This window comes from Microtus ochrogaster, chromosome 5 (assembly GCF_000317375.1).
Source record: "Microtus ochrogaster isolate Prairie Vole_2 chromosome 5, MicOch1.0, whole genome shotgun sequence".
Lineage (NCBI taxonomy): Eukaryota > Metazoa > Chordata > Mammalia > Rodentia > Cricetidae > Microtus > Microtus ochrogaster.
The window spans coordinates 50,409,383-50,420,536 of record NC_022012.1 but is presented as its reverse complement, the minus strand read 5'-3'; the positions used below and the strand labels follow the sequence as shown (position 1 = coordinate 50,420,536).

Below are 11,154 nucleotides of genomic sequence, written 5' to 3'. Positions count from 1 at the left end.
CTGGAACTAGCTCTTGTAGACCAGGCTGGCCTCGAACTCACAGAGATCCGCCTGCCTCTGCCTCCCGAGTACTGGGATTAAAGGCGTGCACCACCACCGCCCAACTGAAGGGTCTAATCTTTGTGGAGGCCAAAGGTTGACTTTGGGTACCGGATAACTATTTCCATACCAGAAGTGCTTATTATATATGAAAAATGGTTATAATTGTCTCTAATTAATAAAAGACTGATTTCAATTTTTTGCCTTAAGTTTATTTGAATAATTTCAAAATTGTATTTAACCCAAATTTACATTTATATAATATTTAGAATAGATTGTAAATTTTAGAAAAGATTTAAAAGTATTCATATGCCCAAACAGCCTATTGGTTATCTCTTTTTTATTTGTTTATTTTGTTTTTTGAGACAGGGTTTCTTTGGGTAACCCTGGCTGTCCTGGAACTCACTTTGTGGATCAGGCTGGCCTCAAAGTCACGGATCCGCCTATCTCTGCCTCCCGACTGCTAGAATTAAAGGTGTATGCTACATGTGCTATTTGGTCTGAGTATTGGAAAAAGACCCAGAAGGGCACGTAGCAAGGTTTTGTTTTTTTGAGTGGCAGGGTTGTTGTATATCTTCATTTTCTAATATCTTTCATAACATAAAGAATTAAGTTCCTCTTTATTCAAAAAGAAGATTAGGTCCATAAAGCATAGGTAATCTGAGCATTTTGGATAAACTTATATAGGTAATTAGTAATATCTAAGAGTCTTATTTGTGTTTCTAAGTGTTCTTGTAGTGGTGGGTTGTTAAAATAAGAATAGAAATGATACCAGATGCTCTGATAACCATAATAGCCGTTAGCATAGCCTAGCACTTCTTTAGACTGGTGGGCGTCCTGCCTGTCACTTGGCATTCCAAGAGACATTGCTCTTTCAGAGTTCAGTGATGAGAACGAAGACCCAGCATACTTTGGTGAAGATGCTTTAACTTTTCTTCTGTCAGATTGCTCCTAGTCTATTAATATCCAGTACCTCCCCCCCCCCAAATCCAAACTGTGGCTGTTTTTCTTGAGGAAACCTGTTGGCATTTTTTTGTATCCATCTGGAGTGCTTAAATCCTCTGGTGACAGCTCCTATTTTTCATGCTCCATCACTGACCATAACTTCAGTTCCTGAGCCCCAATTTTGTGTTTGTGCTTTAGAGGATTGTCACTATTTCCCTTCCATTCTCTCTCCTTCCACTTCAGCATCCTGTATATTTTATATTACTGTTACTGTACTCAAGGTTAAGCGTCAAGTTTGTATGAAACATAAATTAAAGATGTATAGTCATTTACCTGGTTTAGGATGTGTTTGATATCTCCATTTAGAGCATCAGTTCAATTTTGTTGTTGTTTTGTTTTGCTTTGCTTTTTCCATTATTTTCTACACTTGAAGATGTGTAGCTTGTGTTAGCTTGATTATCCACAGCTTCATTGTGCCTCCTGGGAAATCATCCTGGGATTTGACCTAGAAGGACCTTAGTGTCATCGTTATCCCTTCTTCCCCAGTGCCCCATTGGTTGATAAATCTTAACTACTTTGCCTCTCAAATCAGGCCTCATCGGTCCCACTGCCTCTGCTTTAGTTCAGGCTTGTTAGAGATGTGCTAGCCACATTGCTTTCTACCCACCATGTTTCTCTCCCGTACCTGCCTTCATTCTTACAGCACACGGTAGTGCATACCACCGTTGCCCAGAAACCTTTCCAGATATACTCTGATAGCATCTTTTGAAACTGATGCACAACACAAGTCTGAAAATGGGTTGTTAAATTTGTTTTGATTTTTGTTTGTTTTTCATTTAGGTTTTCTTTTGAGAAGGCAGTTGCAAATAATTTGGAATAAATTTTCTGTATGGAAGCAATCAATAGTAAATACATTCATAAGTCAGTTGAAACTCTAATCCATCCAGGGTCACTGAAGCCTAGCAGTAGAGTTAGAACTTAGCAGTATTTCTGGAGAAGTAGCTTCCCAAATGCCCCGTTTTTAAGTCAAGGTGGAGTATGGGTGCACTTAGATGGGGCTGTAATAGATTACTGTCCTTTGTATATCTAGTGGATACATATTTAATAACAGGAAATAGCTACCAGTTAGCCAAAGAGTTAAGCATTTTATGTTATTTTATTCCATTTTCATAAAGCCTGTCAAATAGTCACATCCTTTTATAGATGCTTAGCAAATTAATAGTGTGAATAAAACCACAGGAGAAATACTTATCTAAAATAAAATAGTATTGTTTTTAAGGCACTACTTTTTAAATTTTGGTAACTTATAAATCTTCTTGATTTAAAAAATTAGTAACTATAGATTTCAGCATTGATATACATTGTAAAATTTTACTTAAATACAAACATGGAATTAGTTATGAATTCTATATTTATATTTTTCTTTTAATTATAAACCAGACAGGTTAAAGTTATATAAAAAGCCTGATGAAATATAAACTAATATAATATGGTAGACAATGCTTTATTGAAAGTAAATTGGTTTTCATACTGAATATAAACTGCCTGCTACCTCGGTTTTTTTTGTAGTTTCATTAACACTGGCTTACTTTTTTTTTTTTTTGAGACAGGGTCTCATGTAGGCCATGCTGGCCTCCAGTTCACAATGTAATTAAGGGTTATCCTAAATTTCTGATTCTACTGCCTCTACCCCCATGTGTTAGAATTATAGTTATCATAGTACCATGCCAACCTTGGTCCTCTTATGCCATATTTCTTTCTTTCCTTTTTCAAGACTTATTTTTAATTATGTGTTTATTCCTGTGTATGCATGTGTAATGCAAGGTGTTCTTGAAGGCCAGGTGAAGTTATAAGCAGTTGAAAGCTGCCCTTGGGTGCTGAGAACCAAACTCAGATCCTCGTGAAGAGCAGCAAGTGCTCATAACAACTGAGCCATCTCTCCAGTCGCTTCCTAACATACTAAAAATCCAACATTGGCACAATAAATACTGATTATATCATGATGTCATTTTTGTCTTCACTTGGAACTGATGAGTCAATTACATAAGAACTGAACCTGTTTTCCCCCTCTTTTTCCTTATAATAGTAGGGTGCTAGATGCCAGCTCAGATTATAACCACAAATGTACACACAGACCTAGAAATAATGTTTATATGCTTTGTAGTTATAAGTGGCAATTGTAATGGCCCAGCATTTATGCCAATGTATGTGTAGTGTATGTGTGGTTATGCTTATGTGTATTGAAGCCAGTGTGCTCTTTGGTGTGCCTCTGGAGGTCAGAAGTTGACTGTAGGTGTGACTCTCTATTGTTCACCAACGTGTGTGTGTGTGTGTGTGTGTGTGTGTGTGTGTGTGTGTGTGTGTGTGTTTAGATAGAGTCTCTCACTGAACCTGGAGCCCATTGTTTCAGCTAGGCTGGCTAGCCAGCAAGTTCCAGCCATCAAACCTATTCAAACAGTGCTGAGATCAACATGCACAAACTGCTACACCAGTATCTTATGTGGGTGCCACAGATCTGAACCCAGGCTCACAATGTACAGCAAGCACTTTATCCTCTGAGCCATCCCCCAAGTTCCTGTGTTAACTTAGACAGATTTTTCTTTTCACTCAATACTAACCTATTTTGAGAATCACAGGACCTTGAAAAATACACCCTGGATCCCAGTTTAGGAAGTACTCTTTCAGTACATTTTAAAACTTGTTGCAGGCAGTATTTTCTTAATAATAAATTTGTATTTCTCAAAGTACTGTGTAGTTCAGACTTTGATTAATTTAGCATTTCTTCTTTAAAAGCTTAAATTTAATGTTTTATAGAACATATTGTTTACTCTTTTGTAGCTGAAGAAAATTTTAGTTTAGTTGGAAATATAATACCACCTACCAAAGTACAAGTCACACTGGATAATGAAGTTTCCAGAAATGGTTATATTGCTAAAATCATAGAAGTGGGATTTCTTTTTGTAGAATAATTGACTCTTTTTTCTTCCAAATTTTCTTTTCCCTTTGCTTATTTTTCTTCCTTTTAAGTGTTCGTCATCTCTCTTCTCCTCATGCCTTTTCTTGTAATTTACACACAACCTGTCTTCTCTGTCAGCGAGACTCCCTAATTTAATGCTCAGCCCAGCTTTCTCCGCTGGGACAGCAATGGGAGCTGAGTCAAGCCGTTTGAACCACTTGTGCATGCATGGCTTGCATTCACCCATGTTGCCTCTGCTCTGCTAGCTCTGTGTGACCTTGGGCAAATCCCAGTTCCTTCATCCTAAAAGCAGGACAAATAATATCCTCATCACAAGGTATTTGAAAATTATGACTCTTTGTGGGCACAGTGACTCCATGTCTGTTACTTACTAGAATTTATTCAGCATGTTCTTACTTAGGGTCTAGTTTTTTTCTAAGCAGTTCATTAGTGCAAATAACAAAAGGACATAGCACAGTCCTGTCTTCTCAAGACTTAGATATTTATAGTATGGTATAATATAATAATATTTAGGGAGTCAGTAAAAGCTCATCACAGAGGTGACATCCAAACAAGGTCATGAAGTCTTGGCAAGCAGAACAGTATCAGGGGTCATTCTAATCTAACCAGAAAGAACAGTTCATGAACAAGACAAAATATGGAGCCCTTGGCTATTATTAGATAACAGTTTAACTTCTCTAATAAATGACCTAAGAAAAGGTTTGATGAAAGTTTAGAGAACATTTTGATACTTTAATAGTAAAACTAGTTGCTATCAAGTTATAAATAGGAGTGATACTAAATGTATTTGACTGGTTCGTCAAAGAGAAACTTTGACGCTGAGCTGGGACCTAGTTGCATTGCTGTGTTGTGCTGCACTTGCTGCTCCTCACTTCTTACCTGGGCTGACTACCTTGTGGTGAGAACAGCACACTGCTGTGGTTAGAGCAGCTGGGGGTGGATGGGCTTCTTTGTCTTGTAATAGGGCATTAAGGTATGCAAAGTAAGCATGTTTTACTTTGATCTCTTCTTTAGGTAAGACAACTTGGTGTCTTAAGAGCTTGCCTATTCTTGTGGTGGCTGGGAACTGTGATGATGATGATGATGATGATGATGATGATGATGATGATGATGATGGTGATGGTGATGGTGATGGTGATGGTGATGGTGATGGTGATGGTGATGGTGATGGTGATGATGATGATGATGATTGTAGTTGTTGTTATTGTTACTATATCATCATCATCAGGTCAGGTCTCAAGGTCCTTCTCATAGGATTTCTATTTGTGTTCCACACTGAAGCTGTCTTTCACCTCCTGCAGACTTCTTCCAGCAGCTTTACTCCCACTTCCTCTCCCTCCCTTTCAGTCATATACCAAAGGTTTCTGCCTCTGGTAGAATGTCTGACAGCAGTTTTCAGTGTGGAACAAGGAAAGGTTGGGAACAATGGCGTGCTATGCTTGTCACATTTTCCTTTACTTTTTTTATATATAGGTGAATCACATATCCCATTACGTATCCTAATGAGAATCTTGCTTTATAAATTTTACCCTGGAATCCTAGAGACTGACTGCTGTGAGCTGAGTGTGGCCTAGCTCCTGTGTACAGCAGCAGTGAGGATTCGTGTCTTTGCCACCATGGAAATGCGGCAGATTTTAGAGAGAGAACTAGTGCCTTCAGGAGCTGCAGGATTGAGGATGGAGCTTAGCAGTCCATTCCCCATGTTCCTTTAGGATTAACAGATTTCCTTTGTTACCTTTAAAGAATACGATGTGTGTGGTGTTTAATAGACCACCTACGCAGTCCCTTTTTAAGGACAAGAATTGTGTCCTTCTTGAGGCGCTCTCGGTCTTGATGCTGGTTGTTTAATCCAAGCTTGAAATCCAGCATGAATTTGGTTGTTTTTTTTGTCAAATCTACTTGAAACAGACAAGAAGCAAACTAATTATAGTCATTGTGGAGCAGCAGAGAGCATAAAGCAATAGGAGGTTCTTAAAAGGCCTTCATGATTCAAAGTGAAATCAGCCACTCTTGAATAGCTTTATCTTGTAGCTGGGAGGATTTCATCCTGAAAGTTATGAAACGGAATTCTAGGTCATGGGATCCTAGCTAGCTTCTGGGGGCAGCTTCAGCCATTAAATTCTCCCCATCAACCAGTCCATCTAGAGGATTTGCTTTAGGATGATAAGGAATTGTGTTTGGTTTGAGCCTGTGCAGGTCTTATGTGCTGTCACAGTCTCTGTAAGTTCAAGTGTGTATCAGTCCTGTTGAGTCTGGACACTCTTCCCTTGGAGTCATCCCAGCACTGAGAAGGAGAAGTGGACACAAGTCCCACCCCTAACCGCGGAGCCATTTGTGTAGGTATCTTGGAAAGGAAAAATCAGTTTTCTTCAGTGGGATGCTTTTTGGGTATATCACCACACTCGGAGGCAGATCAACATAAAACAGAGTCCATGGGGTTTGGAATTTTTTGAGAGGGTGTTTTTTGTTTAATTTTGGTGGGTTTTTGTTTTGTCTTGTCTTACTGAATTTTATTTGATGTTCATTTTTTGTTTTATTTTTAGAAAGAATAAGGGAAGGGGGAAGGAGTGGGAAAGAACATAAAGTTGGATACATAGGGGTGGGGTGGATTTGGAGGAAAGGGAAATATGTTCAAAATACATCGTCATGAAAATTAAATAAAAAGATTGTAAGGAATATACGAGCAGTTGAGCTTTGCTTACTAAACACTGCATTTTAGTGTTCTGTGTCAGACCTGTTCTAGTAGCGGGTCCCAGCATGCACCGTTATGTTTCCTTGTGTACGTGCTTCAGGAGACACTTTTCCAACGTCTCAAACATAACTTTGGTGACTCAAATTTCCTGTTTGGCAAGTGGCATTGTTGAGCGGGAAAAACTGCTAGGTGTTATCGATTGCCCGTTAAGTCATTCCACAAAGGCATTAAAGCTGAAGGATCGTGCTTTGGATGGACCTGCATGTGGTATAACTTCTTTCTCTAAGAGCCGGCATTATGTTAAAATAGTTTTGACAGCATCTTTAACTGAACATCTTTGTCTCCAAACATTATCAGTGTTTAAAATGAAGCCCTCAAAATCCAGGTTTTGTGGCTTAGACAGCAGCTCCATCTGGTGCTTGCTGAAGGTGTCTGCTCAGTTCATTTCTTGGTTTTATAGCAGCATAAATACAGATGTACACAGAACTTTCAAAGGAATGGCCACTCCAAGATGGGTTTCTAGGGCAGAGAGTGCTGAAATGAGCTAATTGTGTTCTTGATGAATCTCATTTGTCATTTTATTAATGTGATAGCTGCTAATGAATTCCACAGCCATCTTTTGATTAACTTTCACTCAGAGTAGGAAATTATTTTTCATATTTATTAATCTTGGGGAAAAATAAAACAATGTACTACTTATAAAGAAAACATGTAGTTCCTTATCAAGAATAGGTTAGCTTGGTTGGCAAGATATCAGGCAGGATGTCTTACTCTTGTTATTCAATATCATATGGTGCTAAGTACACAGAACATGTTTAAAACAAAGAAAACTTGGTGACTCACAGGAAATGCCTCAAGTTGCTAATAGAAATTAATTTTGAATAATAGGATTTCACAAGGATTTCCATAGGATTTCTGTTTTTATTCTGGCATTTTGTTGTTCTTGTTTTTTACTTTTTATTGCTTTTTTTTTTTAATTCCCAGGAAGTCTTCACTAAACAAAAGGAGGAAAACTAACGACAGCAGAAAAGAAATAGCAATTTTAGGCATATAATCGGGTCATCGAGATGGCTCAGCAGGTAAAGTTGCTTGCTGCTTACCCTGACAGCCTGAGTTTGATCCCCAGAACCCTCACAGGTGGGAGGAGAACCTCCTGCCCACACATCATATAGATACAGTTATAAACAAAACATAGATGGTGTAGCCTTACGTCTCGGGTCCCTAAGCTGTAAGCTTAGGAGAGTCATTTTCTTTCCTGCTCTTCTGACCCGCAGGTTCATCAGGCAAAAGGAATGAAAAGAGGGCTTTGTCAGTTTTAACATTCAAAGATTTGAATTGTGCTATTTTTTCTTGCCTTTTCTGTTTTTCTCTGTAATCCAATATTATCATTCAACATTATCTCCTTCCTCCTGTCTTAAAATCAAGAAGTTTTTTGATTCCCACCCAAACTTTTCCAAAGAGTTCCCACCATTGTTCCATCATTTTACTCTCCAACCCACTACCGTCTGGATTCCATCCTTACTACTGTCTCCATGCTAAGGTGACTGATGAGTCTCTCCCATCAGTCTAATAGGACACGTGAGTCCTTGTTTCCCAGTACCTCTCAGCAGCATGTGGAATTGTTGTCTTCTCTCTCCAGCTTCTGCCTCATCGTTACCTTGAGTGCAACTTTTATTTGCCTTTTTCTTTTTTTTTTTTTGATTTTTTTTAAATTTATTTATTTATTGAGGATTTCTGCCTCCTCCCCGCCACCGCCTCCCATTTCCCTCCCCCTCCCCCGTACAAGTCCCTCTCCCTCATCAGCTTGAAGAGCCATCAGGGTTCCCTGACCTGTGGGAAGTCCAAGGACCGCCCACCTCCATCCAGGTTTAGTAAGTTGAGCATCCAAACTGCCCAGGAGATCGCTTCCTATGTATAACCCCAGCAGCACAGACATTATTTGCCTTTTTCTGAGAGAAAAAGTTATGTTCTTTTTCCTGGTTCACATGACAAAACCTTAGCCCAGAAAATACCTCAGTGCCAGCAGTCCCCAAGCAGATGAGACCCACTGAGTGCTCTCTGTGTTCTAGGTTGGTAAAATCAACAGCCTGTTTTGTTGTATGCAGGCTCTCAGAGTCTGCACTGATCATCCTCCTACAGAAGTCAGGCCTCTTCCAGTGTTACTGTCTTGGTAAACACCCGTACACATTGTTGGAGCACATAAGCTCCACCTTAGCACCTCCTGACTCTTTAGAGTCCAGCTGTTCTCTCTTCTGCTTTTCTGTGCCTTCCCAGATGTGGTGCCACACCCTGGGCCAGATTCTCGTCAGATATTGACATGCCTATAGCAGCGTTTTAAAATGTTCTTGTCTTTCATTCTTCCCTCCAAAGTCCATCTTCGGTCCAGCCCAAACTGTCTTATTACAGCTCAGGTTCATTGAAGTTTAACTTACATATAGTAAAAGTCACCTGGTTTAGTACTGAAGTTTTGTGAGTTTTGACAAATGTGTACAGTTACATAGTTACCACCATAGAGCATTTGGATCGCTTCCAGGTTGTGTCTGTAAATCTCTGTATACTGGTTTTAGTGTAAATAGAAGTTTTCATTGTCTCTAGTAAATACTGAAGAATGAGATTGGTAGGTATCAAGGCAAATTTATGTTTAACTTTACAAGACACTGCCAAACTTTTTCAAAATGCCTGAACCATCCAAGTACCCATAATTGCTCCACTTGCTCATCCCCCACAAACATGCTCACTAATCATTCCACTAAATTCATAACGGTGCATTATTATGGTTGAAATTTGCATTTCTATATGACAAATGATATGTAGAGTCACATGTTTATAAGCTATAAACTGCCTATATGTAGTTGTGCTTTTTGTTTTTGTTGTTGTTTGGTTTTTTCTCCTTGAAAGCCCACCACTCAGCTCCCAAATAAATACATGAAGACTTGTTCTTTCTTATGAATGCCCAGCCTTAGCTTTGTTTATTTTCTAGTCAGTTTTTCTTAACTCAAATTATCCCATCTACCTTTGCCTCTATCTAGGCTTTTTATCTTTCTCTGTTCTTTATGAATTTATTTCTTACTCCATTGCTGGCTGGGTGGCTAGGTTGTATGGCTAGGTGGCTGGGTGGCTAGGTTGTGTGGCTGGGTGGCTGGGTGGCTGGGTGGCTGGGTGGCTAGGTTGTGTGGCTGGGTGGCTGGGTGGCTGGGTGGCTGGTTGCCTAGGTTGTGTGGCTGGGTGGCTAGGTGGCTGGGTGGCTGGTTGTCTAAGTTGTATGGCTGGGTGGCTAGGTGGCTGGGTGGCTAGGTTGTGTGGCTAGGTGGCTGTGTGGCTGGGTGGCTAGGTTGGGTGGCTGGTGGCTGGGTGGCTGGCCCCTGGTGTCCTCCTCTCCCTCTCCTTTTCTCACTCCTCTCTATTTGCCTTTTCCCCTTCTCTTTATTCTCTGCCTGGCAGCCCTGCCTGTCCTTTCTCCTTGCTAGCTATTGGCCATTCCACTCTTCATTAGACCAATCAGGTGTTAGACAGGCAAAGTAGCAATTTCACAGAGTTAAACAAATGCAGCATAAAAGGATGCAACACATCTTTGCATCATGAAACAAATATTCCAAAGCATAAATGAATATAACACATCTTCAAATAATATTCCACAACACCTATATATAAACATACATCTGTGGCAATGTGTCTTCTAAAATCTATCTTTTGTTTTCTCTGGATTTGAACTCATACTCCCAAACCCTCTGTGTTTTAAAGTGTTTTTTTAATTAGATAGAATCTTGTTTTACAAGTGTGTGTGTACTGACCCCAGAGCATTGTGGGTACTACACAACCATCCTATCACAAGGTACATCCCAATTCAACATTTTTTATTTTGATGGGATACAAGTAATCAGTTCTTTCATATATTTTGTATCAAATCACTGTACTTTTGTCCAACCTAAGACTAGGATTACTATAGCTTTATACTATAAGTCTTGAAATTAGGAGGCTTGATCCTTCCAACATACTTCATGGTCATTCCAACTAAAAGCATAGAACTGCAGTAGTATTCTAGAAGGTCTGCAGCACTGCCATGAGCCACATATATCTTTAAAACCAGTACATTTAAGCATAGTGTCTGTTCCTTACCCCAGACCTAAAGAGATGACTGAGATATAAACTATGATTTTAAAGGAGTCTAAAAGCTGGTGTGCAGACAATTAAAAATGAAAAGCCTATGGCTCAGGAGATGACTTGGTCAATAAAGTGCTTGCCCAACAATCATCAAGAAGGGTGTGGTGTCGTGTCTATAAGCCCAGTGCTGTTGGGGACAGCAACAGACATATCCCAGGAGCTTGCTGACCAACCAGCCTAGCCAAATTGGTGAGCTCCAGGTTAAATGCAGGACCCTATCTCAAAATATAAAGTGGAGAACAACTGAGCAAGATACCAAATAGCATCCTCTGTCTCCCACATGCACATGTGTACACACTCACAATAGCATCCTGTCTCCCACATGCACATGTGTACACAC

At 39.6% G+C, this 11,154-nt stretch overlaps 1 protein-coding gene across 3 annotated transcripts in view; it reads left to right on the top strand.

The window, feature by feature from the left end:
• Peak1 (pseudopodium enriched atypical kinase 1) overlaps positions 1-11,154 on the top strand; it is a 230,639-nt gene that overhangs the window by 159,192 nt on the left and 60,293 nt on the right. For 2 of the 3 annotated variants that reach the window (XM_026779029.1, XM_026779030.1), the window contains one exon: positions 7,638-7,732. The exons of the other annotated variant lie outside the window; for it this stretch is intronic. The gene's annotated coding sequence lies outside the window, so the exon portion shown is untranslated. The remainder of the gene's footprint in view (positions 1-7,637; positions 7,733-11,154) is intronic. 3 annotated transcript variants of the gene reach the window in all.